This window comes from Diabrotica virgifera, chromosome 5, assembly GCF_917563875.1.
Source record: "Diabrotica virgifera virgifera chromosome 5, PGI_DIABVI_V3a".
NCBI classification, from domain to species: Eukaryota; Metazoa; Arthropoda; class Insecta; order Coleoptera; family Chrysomelidae; genus Diabrotica; species Diabrotica virgifera.
The window spans coordinates 146,263,899-146,285,751 of record NC_065447.1 but is presented as its reverse complement, the minus strand read 5'-3'; the positions used below and the strand labels follow the sequence as shown (position 1 = coordinate 146,285,751).

Sequence of the window (21,853 nt, the reverse complement as noted above, 5' to 3'; positions counted from 1 at the left end):
TCAGTGCGTAACAAATGATAGGAAAAAGGGTAAGTCCGTAATAATACACATTTATGACATTTATTCTAACATGACATTTTAGTTAAATCTGACAGTTGTCACATTTTATTTTCAATTTGGAATAAAAACAAATCAAAAGTGTTTCTTGCATTTATAAAATGGTATTTTCTTTGATTTGTATAGTCTTATAAATTATACAGATTATATTTGTAATATTATTATCTAATTAAAAAAAAAATATTTTTTTATTATGGCGCCATCTATCGACAACTAGAATAACTAGAATAAATGTTATAAAAATGTCACCGACGAAATGTAATCACCGACGTGCCTTTTTTTCTGTCACATACAATTTAATGCGTTAGAAAGAAATCGAAAAACTGTGACGCACTGAAAGATGATCATGAGAAATAATGTACCTACCTACCTATTTGGAAAATTTAAAATGAACCTACCCAAAATAGTAGATATGTACCTAATGCTTTGATTTGCATAATTTGATTACCACCATAATTTCTACCGATATTCACCTAATATATTGTTATTCCACAAAATATTCCTTTAATTCCACATTCCACAAATATCAAACTAATTTGAATAAATTCATAATATAGTAATTAAACAACTGTCAAAAAGTTTATAGTGTAAACGTTCAGTTGGCGTATATTCCCACATGAAATATATTCGAAGGTGGCGCAATGGGAAAGCGCTTTGACTCTCGATCGGCGGGATCTACGGGACGCGGGTTCAATCCCCATGTAAGTTAATATTTTTTTTTATTTTTTTATACATTTTATGATTGTAAGTATATTATTATATAATTTTTTTCAGAAAATACGTATTAATTCAAATTTTTGGCAACAATTATTGTTTAGAAATCATTTCTTTGTGGCATTTTTCAATGTGTTTGTGTGTGTTTTATTCTTTTATTTTTTTAATTTTTGGTATTGTTTTAATAAAATTTTTTGGAAAGTACATAGTAAATTAAAACTAGTTTAATATTTAAATTAAATATAAATAAACTGTTTAAAGTATTTTGATTTCGTTGAAATCAGATAATAGAAGTATAACTTCTTACGTGCGTACAAAGTACACACACATTCTTTTTTAACTTGTCCTTAAGTGCATTTAAACAATCTCTGAAGCGTTAAATTGAATTGTAATTCTATATATGTACATATTTATTTTATGATTTTGTATTTTATTTAGTATTTGTTTGTAATGTTTATAAATGTTGCTTAATTGTTATTTTTTGTCAATGGGCTTGCCCGTTTATTAACAATAAATAAATAAATAAACAAATTAAAACTGAAAAAAAATTGAAGGCACTCGTGGGAGTGCCGACAGAAGTCAAACTTCTTATAGTATATAAATTACGAGCTCAATGCTTTTACCCCATCCTAAAAGAAGTGCTACACCTATATCATATACGATATACGCGATGCGTATGCCCTATGCTATTTATGTATACATACACATAATTTATATATGTACAAAATTTATTTCAGCGGAGTGATGATGGTCGCAAATTCAATACTTTTTTCCCATCCAAGAAGTGCACAACGTCCCTAAAGAAATTTTGTAATCAAAAATTTATTTCGTCGAAGCGATAATGGTCGCTAATTTAATAATTTTCCCCATCCAAAAAGTGCACAACGTCCCTCAAGAAGTTTTCACTTCAAATATTTATTTCGTCGAAGCGATGATAGTCGCTAATTCTTTATCGTTCTCAATCTATTGGCTGATACCTCTGTAAGTGTCATCGTCTCCATTCTATAGGTCATAATTGGTAGAATACAACTGTTGCATACCTTTTTCTTTAGATTTATTGGTATCTTTTTGTTCTTCGACACACCACTTAGTATTGCTACTACTGCCCAAGTCATTCAGATTCTTCTAGTTATTTCTGCCGTTTGATTCTCTTTGCCTAGTTTGATCGTGTGAACTAGGTATATATACTTTTTGACACTTTCGATATCACTTCCATCTAAGTCGATTGTGATATATTGATTTGTCATCATTTTTGTTTTATTTGTCTTTGTCCTCTGTCTAACTTCTCTCTCCGTTCTTATTCTGATTGTTGTTAGACCTTCTGTGACATTTATTTGCATACTTGCATTGTCGTATATTATGTATTTGAGGAGTATCCTATATCTAGAATCAATCCTTGCGTTATTCATTCCTTTTAATACGGCCCAGAGTTCTATGGAATCGAATGCCTTATTGTAATCCACAAATGCCAAATGAAGAGGTTCATTGTATTCGTTGCACTTTTCGATAAGTGTCGTTATTGTCTGTACGTGTTCTATGGTACTACGAGTATGTCAACAGGCTTGTAATTATCGAATTTATTTGATAGCTTGTTAGTAATTATTTTGGCAAGCATTCTGTACGGACGTGACAACAGGCTTATTGGTTTCGCGTTTGTGGTACCTACATATTAGGTGTATGTATATAATAAATAGTATAGAGTGAACGCAACGCGTGTATAATATAGGTATAGAACTTTTTTTGGATCGAGAAAAAGCATTGAATTCGCAACCGTCATCGCTACGACGAGATATTAGTAATTTATATACTATAGGTTGAATTGCGTATGTATAAGTTCGAACGAAGTTATAATGGTTGGAGGAGGGATAGTGTGTACCCGAAGAAGCTTGCGAAGCAAGCGCATAAGGGGCCACACGGTCCCTACTCCAATCATTATAAGTGATTAGTGTATAAAGTATTTTTGAAGTGAAAACTTCTGTAGCGATTTTGTGCATTTTCTGGATGGGGAAAAAGCATTAAATTCGTGACCGTCGTCGCTTCTCCGAAATAAATTCTGTACGTTTATGTATTATGTGTTTGTATATATAAATAGTATAGGATGCACCCAATGCGTATATAATGTAGGTATATCACTTCTCTTTGGATGGGGAAAAAGCATTGAACTCGCGATCGTTATCGACACGGCTTCTTCTTCTAAAAGTGCCTATCTTCTGGAGATGTTGGCGACCACATTGACCCATCTTATTCTATTTACGGCAGCTCGAAATAGATCAGTTGACGTTAGACCAGTCCACTTCCTAAGATTGGCCAGCCAGGATATACGTCTACGTCCAGGGCCTCTCCTGCCCGCAATCTTGCCTTGTAGAATCAACTGCAGAAGTCGGTATTTTTCATTACGCATAATGTGGCCGAAGTAAGCCAATTTTCTGTTCTTTACGGTGTTAATTATTTCTTTGTCTTTTCCTAGCCTCTGGAGAATAGTTATATTAGTTGTGTGGTGTATATATGAGACCCTCAACATACGTCGGTAGCACCACATTTCAAACGCCTCTAACCGTTTTATGGCATCTTCTGTCAGGCTCCAGCTTTCAACTCCGTATAGGAGGACACTAAAGACGTAACATCTAAGAATTCTTATGCGTATATTGATACTTAAAGACAAGTTGCAAAGAATTTTCTTAAGACTGTTACAAGAGCTTCTGGCTTTTTCAATACGAGTTTTTATTTCGTAGCTATGATCCCAAGTATCCTTAATGTTGCAGCCCAGGTAGCATATTTTCTGTACTCTCTCTAGAGGTGTATTGTTTACTGTAATTTGGGCGTTTATGTTGGTGTTTTTACTAATGATCATTATTTTTGTCTTCTTACAGTTTAGTTTTAGGCCGTATTTGTTACATGCTTCTACAACATTATCCATGATCCTTTGGAGCATCTGCGCACTATCCGCCAGCAATACTGTATCGTCTGCATATCTAATATTATTTATAAGTTGTCCATTTACTGGCAGATATTAGTAATTTATATACTATAGATTAAATTGCGTATAATTTCGACCGAAGTTATAATGGTTGGAGGAGGGATAGAGTATGTACTCGATGGGGCTTGCTTCGTAAGAAGTTTTCACTTCTGTCGGCACTGCCACGAGTGCCTTAATTTTTTTTTTAATAAGTTGAAGTAATAATAACAATGAATAACTCCTAATTTATGGCATTTAGGTATAGGGAATATAACATAAAAAATAATCAGTATCTCTTCGGGACTTCAAAACGCAAAAAATATACAGGGTATAAGATTTGAAATAAGAAAGTTCATTAGATTTCCAGAAAAATAGAAGATCTAACAACAATGTAATTACGACTATAATATCGGGCCGCATTAGAAAACCCTTACCCACCAAAATCGATAAAAATCGTGCAAGCCGTTTCCAAGATAATTGAGGATTCTCATGCATTAAACTCTGTATGTATATGTGTATACAGTGAGCATGTAAAGGTTGGAATAAATTCATTTTCTCGAGAATGGACAATTTTGGAAAAAAGTCCCAAAACAGGTCAATTTTTATTTTTAAATTACGACTTTTTGGCATACATATCATACTAGTGACGTGATCCATCTGGGAGTGATTACGTCATCGATGATTTTTTTAAATGGAAATAGGGGTCGTGTGATAGCTCATTTGAAAGGTAATTTAATTCTCTATTCAGTAATATAAACATTTACATAATTATTTATACAGGGTGTCCAAGAAAACATTTTTTTAATTTAATTTATTGACATAAAAAGAAGAATGCGTGTAATTTATTTAATCCAAAATACATTTTACTGCTCTCAGAAAACAGAAAAAATGGTTATTTGAAAAATATTCATTGCTTTTCGCTTAAACTAAATGTTCAAACTGTCCAGAGGAAGGTGGGTGGCGGCTTTGATATTGAATTTAAGCAAAAAACAATATTTATTTGTCAACTAAACATTATTTTCTGTTTTCTGATAGCAGTAAAATGTATTGTGAGTTAAATTAATTACACACATTCTTCTTTTTATGTCAATAAATTTAATTCAAAAAAAATATTTTTTTGGACACTCTGTATAAATAAATATATTAATGTTTATATTACTGAATAGAGAATTAAATTACCTATCAAATGAGCTATCACACGACCTCTATTTCCATTTAAAAAAATCATCGATGACGTCATCACGCCCAGATGGATGACGTCACTAGTATGATATGTATGCCAAAAAGTCGCAATTTAAAAATAAAAATTGACCTGTTTTGCTCTGGAGGAAAAAAGGTTTAAAACTTAGTAGGACAAAAACACAGTATTTGGAATATTCATTTAAAGATAGAGTTACTACAAATAAAATAGTATCTTTGGATGGTGAAATGATTGTGAAAAGAAATAGTAAGTATCTAGGATCGGTATTACAGAGTAATGGAGAAATAGATGGAGATGCATGCAGTAGAATTAGGGCTGGATGGAATGAAGCGAGTGGTGTGTTGTGTGACAGAAAAATTCCAATGAAGCTGAAGGGGAAATTCTATAAAACAGCGATAAGACCGGCTATGATGTACGGAACTGAATGTTGGACAGTGAAAAAGTAAAAGGAACAACGAATGCATGTGGCAGAAATGAGAATGCTTAGATGGATGAGTGGAGTGACAAAAAATGATAAAATTAGAAATGAGTATATTAAGGGAAGTCTGGATGGGCATCAATTGATGCCAAAATGAGAGAGCATAGGTTAAGATAGTTTGGTCCTGTTCAACATCGAGACGTTAAGCACCCAATACTAAGAATTGCTGAAGTACAGATTCCTGGAAGAGTAGGAGAGGAAAACCAAACAAGACCTGGGGCACAGTATAAAGAGGGACAGTAGAACCACTCTCTGAAAAATTGGAAGTAAAATCTGTAGTCGCGCATGGCGACCGCGCAATGTTCTTAGTCGCTTTTGCCCCACTCTCGCATTGCTAGTCGCATAGAAACGTACGGATTTTAACAGGGAAAACCCGCATCCACCACTGGTGAATTACCAATTACGTACTGCCGGTATTACTTCTTGAGATCAAAGCGCCGACAGAGGAGTGATTTTACTGTGGAACCTCTATATACTGTGCCTGGGGTTAGATGATTAGGCAGGACATGTTAATAAAGGGGATTAATATTGATATGCCAAGATAGAATTGTGTGGAGAAATGCAATTAGGGAAGCCGACCCTACCTAGGGATAAGGCAAAGAGAATGATGATATGTGTGTGTATACTCACTCCCAGGTAAAGTAAAAGTGCTACGCCACTGAAAATATATTTTTTTCAATTTATTTAGATATAAACACACCATTCCACTTTAAACAAATTCGATCATTTTTTGACCAAAACTTCAAAATTAATGTGTACATTAAGGGGTTAAGGTGTCAAGATAGTCCACTTCAAATTAAGGGGGAAGTCGACTGTGACAAGGGAAAAAACAGGCTGATTTTCCGGATTATTTTTTTAACAAAATATGACTCGTACATTAAATTAAATTAAACCGTCATCTTTGTTATATATTCAGTATTTGTAAAAAAAATTTCAAGTCAAAATATTCAAAGTTGCCGTCGTGGCAGTCCTTCAAGCGCAGGTCCGTTTTTTTTAGGTGCCCAAACGGTGTACATGAAATCTCACGTCTGGGTGATCATCATCATTCTCTTTGCCTTATCCCTATGCGGGGTCGGCTTCCCTAATTGCATTTCTCCACACAATTATATCCTGGGTCATATCAATATTAATCCCCTTTACCAACATGTCCTGCCTAATCGTCTCCCCCGATGTCTTCTTTGGTCTTCCTCTCCTACTTCTTCCAGGAATCTGCACTTCAGCTACTCTTCGTATTGGATGATTAACATCTCGACGTTGAACATGACCAAACCATCTCAACCTACGCTCTCTCATTTTGGCATCGATTGGTGCCACACCTAGACTTCCCCTAATATACTCATTTTTAATTTTATCCTTTTTTGTCACTCCACTCACCCATCTAAGCATGCTCATCTCCGCCACATGCATTCGTTGTTCCTCTTTCTTTTTCACTGCCCAACATTCAGTTCCGTACATCATAGCCGGTCTTATGGCTGTTTTATAGAATTTTCCTTTCAGCTTCATTGGAACTTTTCTGTCACACAACACACCACTCACTTCCTTCCACTTCATCCATCCAGCCCTAATTCTACTGCATGCATCTCCATCTATTTCTCCATTACTCTGTAATACCGATCCCAGGTACTTAAAACTATTGCTTTTTACAATAAGTTCACCATCCAAATATACCATTTTATTTGTAGTAACTCCATCTTTACATGAACATTTCAAATACTCTGTCTTTGTCCTACTAAGTTTTAAACCCTTTTCCTCCAGAGCTCGTGTCCACTGTTCCAGTTTTTGTTCCAAGTCTCTTTCACTATTTCCTACTAACACGACATCTTCAGCATACATTAAGCACCATGGAATGTTACCCTGTAGTTTCGCTGTTATCTGGTCCAAAACTAATGAGAATAAATACGGACTAAGCACCGAGCCTTGGTGCAATCCTACTTTCACATGAAATTTATCAGTCTCTCCCTCACCTGTCCTAACACTAGTCGTTACTCCCTCATACATATCCCTCACAATATTTACATATGCACCAAGGACTCCTTTCTTATTGAGTGCCCACCACAAAATCTCTCGAGGAACTCTATCATATGCTTTCTCAAGATCAATGAATACCATATGAGCGTTTGTTTCTTTACTCCTGTATTTTTCCATCAACTGCCTTATAATGAAAATTGCGTCTGTTGTTGATCTGCCCTGCATAAAGCCAAATTGATTCTCGGATATGTCGGTCTCTTCACGTATCCGTCTATCAATTACTCTCTCCCATATTTTCATGGTGTGGTTAGCAGTTTTATAGCCCTGTAGTTTGTACACTGCTGTATATCTCCCTTGTTTTTGTAGACAGGTACTAGTATACTGCTTCTCCATTTGTCTGGTATTTGTCCAACTTCCATAATTCTATTAAATAAACCTGCTAGCCACCTTGTTCCAGTCTCTCCCAATGCTTTCCATACTTCCCCAGGAATATCATCTGGTCCTATCGCTTTTCCTTTCTTTATTTTTTGAAGCGCTTGAGCCACTTCCTCGTTTGTTATTTTGGTGACCATTGCTGCTACTGTCTCCGTTGGCTCCACAGGCTGTCTGTCAAATTCTTCATTTAATAAGCTGTCAAAGTACTTTCTCCATCTCTTTTTGATATCCTTTTCGTGAACTAGTATTTTATTATTTTCATCTCGGATACATCTAATCTGATTTAAATCTTTTGCTTTCTTTGCTCTCTGTTTGGCTATTTTATATATCTTCATTTCGTGTTCCCTGGTATCAAGTTGATCGTATAGGTTTGAATACGCTTCTGCTTTAGCTTTTGCTACTGCTACTTTCGCTTCCTTTTTCGCGACCATATAGTTTTGAAGATCTGTGTTGGATCTGGTTTCTTGCCACTTTTTATATAATTTTCCCTTCTCTTTACCCCTCCTCTTTTTATATAATTTTCCCTTCCCAATCTCACGTCTGGGTGATCTGAAACAAAAAACAAAATATGGTTATCATCTACATAGTATTGACTCTCGCCTGACCGAGGATTTTGTCGATAAAAAATTTTGGCGCCGAAAAAAAAATTCTTGAAATTATTTTCTATTTTTTTGCCCAAATTTGATGTTATTATTGTTTATAACAATTAAACAAAAAACGATATCAAAAAAATTCTCCGTCAGACGAGAGTCAATACTATGTAGATGATAACCATATTTTAGTACATTCTTTCACGGTTTTTGCTCTAAATTTTAAAGAACCGCTTGGATTGACATGAAATTTGGCATACCTATAGCCATACCTCTATGTCAAAGAAAAAAAGTGATATTGTGCCGATGTGTGCTTTTGCCCTGGGGATGACTTTCGCTCCCTTTTGGGGGTGAAAAAATATATGTCCAAAATAAGTCCGGAAATGGGTAAACTGACTAATTTTAAGTAACTTTTGTTCTATAGAGCTTTTTCGCCAAGTCAACACTTTTCGAGTTATTTGCGAGTGAATATGTTCATTTTTCAACAAAATAACCACATTTTTAGACGGTTTTTCGCAAATAACTCAATAAGTAAGTATTTTGTCGAAAAAAACGTTTTTAGCAAAAATATAACCTATAACAAAGTAAAAAAAAATGGTGTACGCGTTAGGTCTCTGGATCTCGTAGAACCAGAGTTATAGCCAATGACAAATAGATTCATATTCACCAAATTTCAAATAGAATATTTCGACGTGAAATATCCAAAAAATTAAGCACTTTTTGGGGAAAACCCATTATAACTGTTTTAAAGTGTTTAAAAAAAGCTTTATTTCTGTTTTTACAAAAAGTTTCTAGCATTATTTAAGCAAGTTACGCTCAAAATAAGTTGGTCCCTTTTGTTTTGGCAAAAAAAAATCGGGAAAACCACCCCCTAATTAGAAACTTAAATGAAATTAATCGTTAACGCTCCACAAATTATTTTATTTATGTTGTGTTTATATGATCTGTAAGTTGTTTCATCGATTGAAAGTGCTTATTTTTGAAAAAATTTGGTTTCAAAGTAAAATTTTTAAAAATTTTAATTTTGAAAATATGCTTTTCTTCAAAATAACTTAAAAATTGTTAGAGATACCAAAAATCTCGAAAAACAAAAAAAGTCAGCATTGCTTTTCTGAATCTCATGTATTTTTTTGTTTTTGCTGTAAGACAAAAATTGATTAAGATTTGGTGTTTCTAAATTTGCATACATTCGTGATCAGTGACTCGCTGAACCCCTTTTAACTACAGCCCTTTCAATAATAAGGACTTTGAACCGATGAAACTTACAGATCATATAAACAATACATACAAGAGTCAAGAAACTTGTGAAGTCGTAACGATTAAATTCATTTAAGATATTAATTAGGGGGTGATTTTCTCGATTTTTTTACCAAAACAAAAAGGGACTAACTTTATTTTGAGCGTAACTTGTTTACTTTTGATGCTAGAAATTTTTTTTATGACACAAAAATGAAGCTTTTTTTAAACACTTTAATTAGTTGTAATGAGTTTTCCCCGAAATATGCTTCATTTTTTGGTTATTTCACGTTAAAGTATTCCATTTGGAATTTGACGAATATGAACCTATTTTTCATTAGCTCTAACTCTGCTTCTACTAGGTATAGAGACGTGATATATACAGCATTTCTTTAAATTTTTTACAGGCTCTATTTTTGCTAAAAATGTTTTTTCGACAAAATACTTACTATTTGAGTTATTTGCGAGAAACCGTCTAAAAGCGTGGTTATTTTGTTGAAAAAATGAATATATTCACTGCCAAATAACTCGAAAAGTATTGACTTAGTGAAAAAACTCTATAGAACAAAAGTTACTTAAAATTAGCCAGTTTATACATTTCCTGACTGACTTTGAACGAATATTTTTTCACCCCCAGGGCAAAAGCACATATCGGCACAATATCACTTTTTTTCTTTGACTTGTTAGCTATGTGTATGCCAAATTTCATGTCAATCCAAGCGGGTTTTTAACATTTAGAGGTTTTGCAATATTTTACCGTTAAAGAACGGACTATTTTGTTTTTTGTTTCAGATCACCCAGACGTGAGATTTCATGTACACCGTTTGGGCACCTAAAAAAAACGGACCTGCACTTGAAGGAGTGCCACGACGGCAACTTTAAATATTTCGACTTGAAATTTTTTTTACAAATACTGAATATACAAATACTGAATATATAATAAAGATGACGGTTTAATTTAATTTAATGTATGAATCATATTTTGTTAGAAAAAAAAATCCGGAAAATCGGCCTGTTTTTTCCCTTGTCACAGTAGACTTCCCCGATGTGGCAACGTTGCGCTAAGTGTGTGAATATTAATTGTATTTTGCTCCTGCATTAAACCCGTTTTTCGCGAAATGCAGAGTAAATCAATTACAGCAAACGCATAACGTGTGAAGTTAAGTGAGTAATCTTCGCGCAGAACGAAAAATAATAAACTAAATATTGAAATTGTGCTCCAAATTGGCAAAAATCAAAGGTAAGCCTAACACATAAACAAATAAAACGTCATCGATATTACGATATTCGAAGTGGATTCTTGTTCGATTGGAACGCGGTGTTGCCAAGTCGACAGGGAAGTCCTGTAACTAGGGAGGAGCGAAATAGTATATACTGCTCAATATAATTTTATCAAAGAAAAAAAGTAAGACGTTACACTGAGAAAGGTTAAGTTTCCGCGGAGATAGTCCGAACGAGACCTTTAACGCAGTAAAACGAACCAGTTGTAATGAGCAGAGAAGATAAAAAATACGAAGGGCTATTTCGAATAGAAAGTGACGGTCCAAGACAGACGAAAACGACAAGAAGAGAAAAGAGGAAGAATTGGAACGGGCTTTTAACAAAAGTCGAAAAATAAGCAGATCTCCCTCCTACAGAAAGGAGAAAATGGAGGAGAATGTACAAAAAATTATGGAAATGATGGCAGGAGTAAGTTTAAAAATCGAGGAACAATCAAGAGAACTTAGCGAGATGCGTAGAGAGCAGAAAGAATATAGAGATGAAATAAGAGAGCTACGCCAGGAGAATACAACATTAAGAGCAGAAAACACGAAACTAAAACAGGCAGTTTATCAAATAGACGAACGGCTTGAAAGTTTAGAAAATCAAAAAAGGCGGAAAAATATAATTATACAGGGTTTGAACATAGATACAAATGGCCCAGATATCCTAAAACATGCAATGAAAAATTGTATGCAGACAGAATTAGAAGTAGATGTACAAATAGAAAAGGCTCTGAAGTTAGGAGAAAAAGTTTGTTTGATTGAGCTTGAAAAGGAAGAAGATAAAAGAAAAATCATGCGAAACAAAATCAAATTGAGAAATCGAGAAGAAGGTCCAGTTTATATCAACGATGACCTATCAAAGAACGACAGAATTGTACAGAAACGTGTCAGACAAAAAGCGCAAGAACTAAGAAAGGAAGGGAGAAAAGTGAAAGTAAGGTATAAGAAAATATATGCCGATCATGAAATATGGCGCTGGGATGGAATGAACCAAACGTTGGTGGTAGAGACCAAAGCAAAAAACTAAGCAATAGCAATGAAAGGAAACAAATTACGACGAAAAATGCAAAGAAGAGGATTACGAACTATGGAAATAAAACAAATCAAGACAGCAATAAAAAAGAAAAGCCGAAAAATGACAAGATACAGTTTGCAACAGAGATAAATAAGACGGAAACGACGCAGGCAATGGACAAGGAAATAAGTAAAGATAACAAAAAGAAAACTAAAGTCAACTTGGGTACATGGAATGTAAGAGGCACATACGAAACAGGAAAACTCAAAGAATTAATTAGAGAAATTAAAAGATATAATGTAGAAATAATAGCTTTACAAGAGACAAAACAATTGGAGACAGAAATAGTAGAAATAGAAGACGTGGTATTTTTTAAAAGCGGGGTAGAAACCAGAAGGTTAGGAACAGGTTTTATAATACAGCGAAAATGCAAGAAAAGAGTAATGGCATTCCAACCAATATCAGATAGATTATGCACAATAAGATTAAAAGGGGACAAACGAAACATAAGTATAATAAATGTACACGCACCGATTGAAGATGCCACAGAAGAAGAAAAAGATGAATTCTACGAGCAATTGGAAAGAGAATATGATAAATTACCAGGGTTTGACATCAAAATAATAATGGGAGACTGCAACGCCAAAGTCGGAAGAGAGAATATATACGAACACATAATAGGGAAATATAGTAAGCATGAGGTGTCGAACGATAATGGCCAAAGAATAATAAGCTTTGCAACAGAAAGGCAAATGGTGATAAGAAGCACACAATTACGCCGAAAAGATATATATAAAGGAACGTGGATTTCCCCTGATAAGAAGACAGTAAATCAGATAGACCATATTTTAATAGAGAAGAAGCATGCAAACAATGTAATAAATGTAAAGAGCATGAGAGGAGCGGACTGTAACTCTGACCACTACTTGGTGAGAGCAGAATACAAAATCGAGCATAACATAAAGCGAAACAATAAAACAACGGAAAAAATTGGAAAACAATTCAACATAGGACTACTAAAAGATAACAACACACAGAAGAAGTATGAACAGGGAATAACCAACAGACTAATCAGGGAACAAGAAACGTCAAGCCCAGACAAACAATGGCAAAATATCAAAGAAGCAATCTTGAACACAAGTAAAGCAATCCTAGCTAAAACCAAAAGAAAACACAAAACAAAAGATTGGTATGATGAAGAATGTCAAGAAGTAGCAGAAGCAATAAGAAAAGTAAGACTCAAAAATCTCACAAATGACGAAGAAAGCACTAGAGAAGAATACAGAGAATTGAGAAAAATCATGAAAAGAAAATGTACGAAAAGGAAATAAGCCATGAAATTGAAGATGATCAGATAGCAATAGAAATACCCACAGAACAAGAAATAAAGAACGAAATAAAGAGCTTGAAAAATAACAAAAGCCCAGGAATAACAGAAATATCGGCCGAAATGATAAAATCAGGAGGGAAAAGACTACAGAAAGAGATATATGACCTGATAAAAAGAATATGGGAAGTAGAAAAAATGCCAGAAGAGTGGACCATAGCAAGAATATGCCCTATACATAAAAAACGTGATAGAATGCTATGCGAAAACTACAGAGGCATCGCACTATTAGAAATAGTTTACAAAATCTTGGCACAAAGTTTAAGAAAAAGGCTAAGTCATTATTCGGAAAAAATACTGGGGGAATACCAGGCAGGTTTTAGAAACAACAGATCAACGACTGACCAAATATTTGCCTTAAAAGAAATACAGACTACCTGTTACGAACATAAAACAGTACTATATGCTTTGTTCATAGACTTTAAGCAGGCTTACGACACAGTAAATAGACAGCAGATGTACGAACTGATGAAAGAACTGGGGATACCAAGTAAAATTGTTAGGATGATAAAAATGACGATGGAAAACACAACAAACGAAATAGCTTGGAAAGGGTATACATCCAAAAAGTTTGAAACCAAGGAAGGATTACGACAAGGAGACCCACTATCAACAATGGCATTCAATCTAACATTGGAAGGAATAATCAGGAAAAGCAGAATAAACATGCAAGAAACGATATTTAAAAACGGCCACCAATGCATAGCATTTGCAGATGATCTGACCCTATTAGCAACAAGCAAAAAAGAACTACAAAAGTTAATGAAAAACATAATAACGGAAGCCAAAAAATTCGGACTTAAAATAAATGAAGAAAAGACAAAGTATATGATAATGGGAGAGATCCAAAAAGAAAAAGAGAATAACATCATAGTACAAATAGATGGAGAAAAAATATACTCCTTCAAAAGAGCCAAAGAAATTATTTACCTGGGAGCCAAAATAGATGAAAATGGTCATGAAGAAGGGGAGATAAAGGCAAGAATAGCTAAAGGAAATAAAAAATATGGAGCATTACGAACATTATTGAAATCCAAATACGTATCAAGAAAAACAAAAATAAGAATTTATAAGACTGTTATCAGACCTACAGTAACATACGCAAGTGAAACATGGGTGCTCAAAAAGTCAGAAACAGACCTATTAGAAAGATGGGAGAGAAAAATGCAAAGAGCAATATATGGAGGTGTGAAAATAGAAGGTCAGTGGAGAAGAAGAACCAATAAAGAATTGGAAGAACTATATCAAGAGCCAACGATTACGACGACGATCAAAGCACAGAGAATACGATACTTGGGGCACATAGAGAGAATGGGAAGTAAACGAATGCCAAAAATGGTACTCTCACGAAGACCAATACAAAAGAGGAGGAAAGGCAGGCTAAGGAAAAGATGGAAGGACAGTATATATGAAGACTTGAAGAAAAGTAACCTTGAGAGATGGAAAGAACTAGCATTGGACAGAAGGAGATGGAGAGAGGTGGTGAAGGAGTGTATAAAAAGACTGAAGTGTATTTAAATAAAATTTACAAGTTTTATAAGTTATAGTAAGTAATTTATTATATTATTTATGTAATAAGAAATGTAAACATTTTAGCCCTAGGCCTACAAGGCCTGTTGCGCTTAATAAATAAATAAATAAATACAGTAGACTTGCCCCTTAAAGCACATTAACCTTATTGCCAGAACACTCAGATCATTATAGTGGCATTTAAAAATAAGACATTTTAAATACAAAATACATAGAAATTAATGCTGACCATCAATTAAAAACCATGGTATAGTACCTATCAAAATATTTTAGAAACCTTAGTCTTAAGGGCACCCCAAGTCCCATTCAATAACAATATTAACATTATGACACGTATCTCTGTAATCAACGGCGGATCCAGCAACCTTGCAAGGTGGGGGCAATGAAATAAAAATTTTCTTATGACTGGCGTACACAGCATTATTTTTCGGGATGGGTTGTTATTTTCTTATTCTCCATATACCATATCCTTTCAGAATGTTGATTACCGTCATAGACTCACAGGTATCTTAATTATATTTATTGCCACCCTAAATAAACCATGAAGTTCCTCTTCGTCCTGGACTGCGTTTGCCTGCTATTTTCACTGGAATAATATTTTCTAGCAACCTATATTTGGGACCTCTCATTAAATGTCAGAAATAATCCAGCTATCTGTTCTTGATGCTTCTTTTAATCGCAGTAGTCTTGCTGAGACATTTTAGTATTGTGGAGTTTTGAATCTTCTCCATCCAATAAACTCTTAAAATTCTTCTGTTGCACCACATTTCGAGAGCCTCAAGGCGATTTAAATCGATTTTATTCACAGTCGCAAGACTCGACACCATACAATAAGACCGAGAACACGTAGTAGCAAAGTAGTCGGATCCTTAATGCCAATTTTAGGTCTCTGTTACATAATACTTCTAAAAGCGGCTCTTATTCTGGGGGTTTTATTAAATGATCAAATTACCATAAGATAGCACCGGCAATTACTATTTTTATCTGGTCTCTGGCATTGAATTGAATAGATGGCAATAAACAGATTTATTGTGGGACTTTTTCATTTATTATGTTCCAAAGACTCTTATAGCCACTTTACACGATGCAAGTAATTGCGCAATTAATTGCACAATTTCTTGCGCAAGAACTTGTGCAATAAGTTGCAACTAACTTTCTGCAATAAAGTGATTACACGGTGCAAACAATTGCATAAACTGACATGAAATAGACAGAAACTTTGACAAAATAGCATAAATTTTAGGTTATGTTTGTTTTTACAAATTAAATGTAATTTTTTGAGTAGAATTATCAGATATTAGATTAAAGATGTTAGATTATAATTTGAGAAAATTATAATATTATGTATTAAGTATAACAAAATCAATTAAAACCTAATCCAAGTATGTAATACATATTATTCATTTACAAAAGGAAACAAGTTGTAAGAAATAAAATAGTTTTTTTTAATCCCTATGTTGCATAATTAAAGTTATTCACCTGAATAATATTATCTGTGAAGCTTGAAATTGGTAAAAAGTTCCTCTAGTTTTGTTAATAAATTGTTTGGTTTGAAATTTAAGATGACAGAAGTTCAATGTCATCAAAATCTTTTATTTGTTGACAGCAGAAAAGTAAAAACAAACACTGTAGCCTTAAAAGTTACTAAAAATATAACCAAATTGCAGAAAAAATTGCATGAAAAATAGGACATGTTCTATTTAGCTGCAACTTATTCTTGCAGCAAGGAGTTGCAGCTTTTCTGTGCAATTCGCGTATGACACGATGCAATTTCTATTGCTGCAAGAAATTGTGCAATTAATTGCGCAATTAGTTGCATGGTGTAAAGTGGCTATTATAATTTTCATCCCAAGGAATTCTGCCATATTTATGTTTCAGTTTTTCAGTTATCAACAGGACACAATATTCACTATTTATGTTCAATCGTAATCTCTTTCTTAAAAACAGTGCCAGTAGACACCAGGCGAGGTCTCAAGGAGGGGGCAATCGCCCCCATTGACCCCCCCTTGGATCCGCGCCTGTCTGTAATCAAAGTACTTACACATTTAATTTATTTTTTATCTTAAAACTAGATGTATTGTTTAGTTCCGCATAGATTTTTGCAAAGTTAAAGTGAAAAAAACATTTATTTAAAATTTTTTTAAAATTCTACAAAAAAAAACCATAAAAATTTTATTTTTTATTTTACTTGTTTTCGCAAAAAACAATTTGAAATCGCAAAAACATAAAACACTGTATTGAGCTAGCGCTATTGAGCCGCATAAACGCTATTGAGCTAGCGGTACACAGTAAGTTGAGTGCAGGAGTTTAAAAACCAAATAATTTTATAACCATGGATATTTTCTATGCTATGGCAGTGAAGCCTGGGTGCTGAAAGAAACATCCAAAAACAAATTCGACACATTCGAAAGGAAAGTACTTAGGAGAATACTAGGACCTGTGAGGGAAAACGGAATCTTCAGAAGTCGATACAACAACGAGCTTTATCAACTTTATAAGGAAACGCCCCTGTCAAACTTCATTAGATTACAAAGATTGCAATGGGCCGGACATGTGATAAGAATGGGAAAGAATAGGCTACCAAAACGAGCACTGAATGCTAGAATGCACGGAAAGAGACCGGTTGGGAAGCCACGAAAGCGCTGGGAAGACACAGTAAACAGCGACGCACAAGCCCTTTTAGGAGTCCGTGTATGGAGAAGAGCAGCCACAGACAGGCAAGGGTGGAGGCAAAAAATAAAGGAGGCCAAGGCTCAATTTGGGCTGTAGTGCCGTAGAAGAAGAAGAAGGATATTTTCTACTATAATGTGTTATATATCGTTGTAAAGAGAAGATTTCAGATTATTAAAACTTTTCTGTTAAACTGCTGTTTAAACTCCTTTATTGTGTTATTGCGTTACCTCTGTTTTACTGAACTTCATCTATACCATTAACACGTTAATCGCCATGACACCCGACATTTGGGTTTCAGATCATGTGGTCATATACCGACACCCATAGGACAACCTTCACTACTAGCGGTAACATAAACAGCCTGTAACCCAACTACAGTGCTTCAAAACACATTTATCTATATGAAAGTTTTTACAGAAGAGCCTGGCAGGCAATACATACTATGGTTTGTTTTTTAACCAAGAGGAGTGATTCAAATTTACCGCGCTCTATTGCTTGTTTGTAATTGGTCCAACCACAGGCAACTTTACTCCACTGTTATACAATTTTGACACTAATGATATTTATCACATTTTGACACTAGTGACATTTCATAGGTTAATTAAATTATATCGGCGATTTTTGTGTTTTCTGTGTTATTCCTTTAATTTTTAGATTGTTAGTCTGCTTTTATTTAAAAAGCAGTTGTTTTTGGAACTCTTTAGTATTAATTTAATATAATATTTATGGATTACCGTTGAGGGCCGACTAAATCAACCAAAAAAGAAGATGTATTTGGTTATTATTCTAGTGACTTTCTTGGGTGTGAATCTGTCTTTTTAGTTTACTCCTACTGGTTAAAAAATAAACTATAGTGAATGAGCTCGGCACTTTTTATGTATTTATTATGATTAAAAATTTTTCAAAAAAGTTATAAGGATTTATGAAAAAATATTTTTATTTTACTTAAATAATACAAACAGTTTCTATTAATTATACAGAATAATGGTGAACATCAAAAAAACATAACAAACAATAAAACTTATTACATGCATCACATGAGAATTTTGATTTTGGTCCCTTCTTCTGAGCAGTTTTTCTGACTTCTTCAGCGCTTATTTTCGCGTAACATTCTACACATTTTCGACGGTCTTTTGAAGCAACTTTATATGAAATATGCTTTCTGTTATCATTTTCCGGCACTTTCCGGACATCTACTTCATTGATTTGTAACGTACTTAGAGCAGTGGTCTGTCTAAAATCCGTAATTGATATTTTTGCCTTTGTCACCGTCTTGTATATTATAAAAGCGTTTACTACTGCCGAGCCAAGTAATATTTCAAATGCAAGTTAATATTTATAGCCAACTGTAAGAGATGAATTATCTGGGTCTATTCCTCTTCTTGTATATTTAGTGGTTCTGTCAGTATGAATAGTGCTTAGACAAACACCTTGCTCTTGCCCATTAACAGTGGGTAACAGTGTACTATCAGAATGTTGGTGGCCTGCGTACAAGACTTTCTGATTTGTTAATAAATGTGTCATGCTGTCCATACGACATAATCATACTAGTTGAGAGTAATTTGAATGATAACTTCAGGGACAGTGAATTGAGATGTGATGGTTTTGATGTTTTTCGTTGTGACAGAAGTCTGAAATCTAGTGACAAATTGAATGGAGGTGGTGTCCTGATATTTGTTAGGAGCAAGCTGCAAACTCATTATATCTCTATCAATGAAGACCGTATTGAACAACTTCTTATTTTGTGTCAGTTTGTAAGTCCAAGTTTATTATTGGGGGTACTTATATTCCTCCTCATTCTCCCCGGGAAGCATCCATGTGGCACTGCCAATCCATGGAAGAAATTGTTCTTCAGTATCCATCACTTAATATTTACATGTTTGGCGATTACAACTTACCAAATGCAGTATGGTCCAATGATGAGTTTGGTGTCCTAGTTCATTGTCCAGGAGGTGATCCAGCTGTTGATGTGGCACAAGCTTATGGTTACCTAAAATTTTACTAACTAAACTCTTTACCTAATGACAGAAATGTATTTTTAGACCTGGTTTTCTCTAACGATAGGGACTTGGTTATCACAAGGGCGGGTGATCCTCTCTTGAACTCTTGAACTCTAGTTTACATCATTTTGGCTATGAAGCTAGTTTGATGGCCTTAAACACATCCTCCTCTTCATGTCTCTCCTATGATGAATTCTACTATGATTTCAAGAACGGCAACTACTTTGAGTTTAATAACTTCTTGGCTGCTATAGATTGGCAGGAATGCTTAGGTTATAGCGATATAAATGTATCAACTCAAGTCTTCAATGAAATTCTTGCTACAGGTATCGCTCTTTTGTACCTTTGAAACGCTATAGATCTTCTACTTTTCCTAAGTGGTTTTCTCATGATCTTAGATGTTTGACGAGAGAAAAGAAGTATGCCCACTCTCTGTACATGAAGAATCGGTCTGATGTTAATTATTCCAATTTCTCTCGTCTCCGATCAGAATGTAAACGGTTGTCTGATGCATGCTTTTCCCTGTATATTAGAGGTTTAGATGCTGAATTGCAGAATAACCCTTATTCTTTTTGGAAATATTAGGGATAAACTGTCTAGTCACAACCTTCCTGATTTGATATTCTATAATGAACGGTCAGCTTCTAATGGACAAGGTATTGCTAATTTATTCAAAGATTTCTTTCAGACTGTTTACTTACCCAGTAATAACGATCTCAAGTTACCCAGTGCACATTTAGATAGCAACATTGGTGCTTGCTTCAATATCACTGACTTTACTGTCACTGATATTTTTGATGGATGTTCTCTTCCAAATAAAACTTACAGCGGTCCAGATGGTGTTCCTAATTTGCTTTTAAAAAAATGTGTCTGCACTGTTGTTGAGCCATTACTGTTATTATTTAATAAATCCTTACAGTCTTCTACATTTCCAGGTGCTTGGAAGGAGAGTTTTGTTGTACCCATATTTAAAAAAGGTAAGAAGAATGACATAGAAAATTATCGTAGTATATGCATTCAATCCGCAATTCCCAAACTCTTTGATAGTTTGGTAGCTAAGCAGCTGTCGTGGGTGTGCAGGGGTCTGATTTCTGAATCTCAGCACAGTTTGTGCAGACAAAAATCCACAGTAACGAATCTAATTTGCTACCAATCTGATCTCTTAAAGCATATAGAAGATCGTAAGCAGATTGATGGTATTTATACGGATTTCAGTAAGGCATTTGATCATGTTGATCACCAAATTCTCCTTAATAAATTGGCATCCATAGGTTTTCATGTCCATTTTGTTGAGTGGGTTAAAAACTTTTTATTTGGTTGTACCCAACGAGTTAAAGTGGGTGGTCTTTTTTCTGATGTTATTACTGTAAGTTCTGGTGTTCCACAGGGTGGGCATATGTCTCCCCTGTTTTTTGACTTATTTGTTAATGATATCGTTAATTGCTTCTTATATAGTAAATGTTTAATGTTGGCTGATGATGTAAAATTTTGGTGAGTTGTGAATGATATTGAGGATCAGAAACTTTTACAGGCTGATATAGATCGCTTATTTGATTAGTGTATTTGCAATAATCTTCAGTTATGTGTTGAGAAGTGTTGTTATATTAGTTTTTCCCGTAAGTTAAACAGAATTGATACTGCTTATCACATAGACAGTAAACCTCTTAGATATGTCTCGTCTATTAAAGATCTAGGTGTTATCATGGATGAAAAGCTCTCATTTGTCGAACATATCAATTCAATATCCGTAAAAGCTTCTAAATTACTTGGATTTGTTAAAAGAAACTCTAAATACTTCTCTATTGATGCTGTTAGGTTAATCTATTGTTGTCTAGTCAGATCTATATTAGAATATTGTTCGGTAGTTTGGTCTCCGTACCATCAAATTCATATTGACACTATTGAAAAAGTCCAACATAAGTTCCTAAAATACTGTGCTTATAAAACTCAGACTTATATTGAGAACCATGATTACACTGAGATTGAGCAACGTTTATCATTAGCTCCCCTTAGTGTTGGAGTGATATTTCAGGAGGTGTCTTTGTTTTCAAAATCATTAATGGACTTATTGATTGTCCCAGTTTGCTGGATAGTATAAGATTTAATGTTCCATATCCAGGTTTACGCTACAACGTTACCTTTAACACAGCCTTTCACAGAACATCCTACAGTAGTAACATGCCTTTAGATAGATATATGTGCTTTCTTAACGGTTTTGATATGGATCTGTTTAATATAAGCCTGGGCCAACTGAAGAGATCTCTTGCCATGTGATAATTAGGTTTCATCTTGCAATGTTGTTGTATTTTATTATTGTATTTGTGTTTTGTATAATTTTATTGATTTGT

The 21,853-nt window shown here is 34.3% G+C and overlaps 1 protein-coding gene across 1 annotated transcript in view; it reads right to left on the bottom strand.

Annotated features, from left to right (window-relative positions):
* Positions 1-21,853, bottom strand: part of LOC126884470 (mediator of RNA polymerase II transcription subunit 25) — a 170,145-nt gene that overhangs the window by 146,335 nt on the left and 1,957 nt on the right. The window lies entirely within an intron of this gene.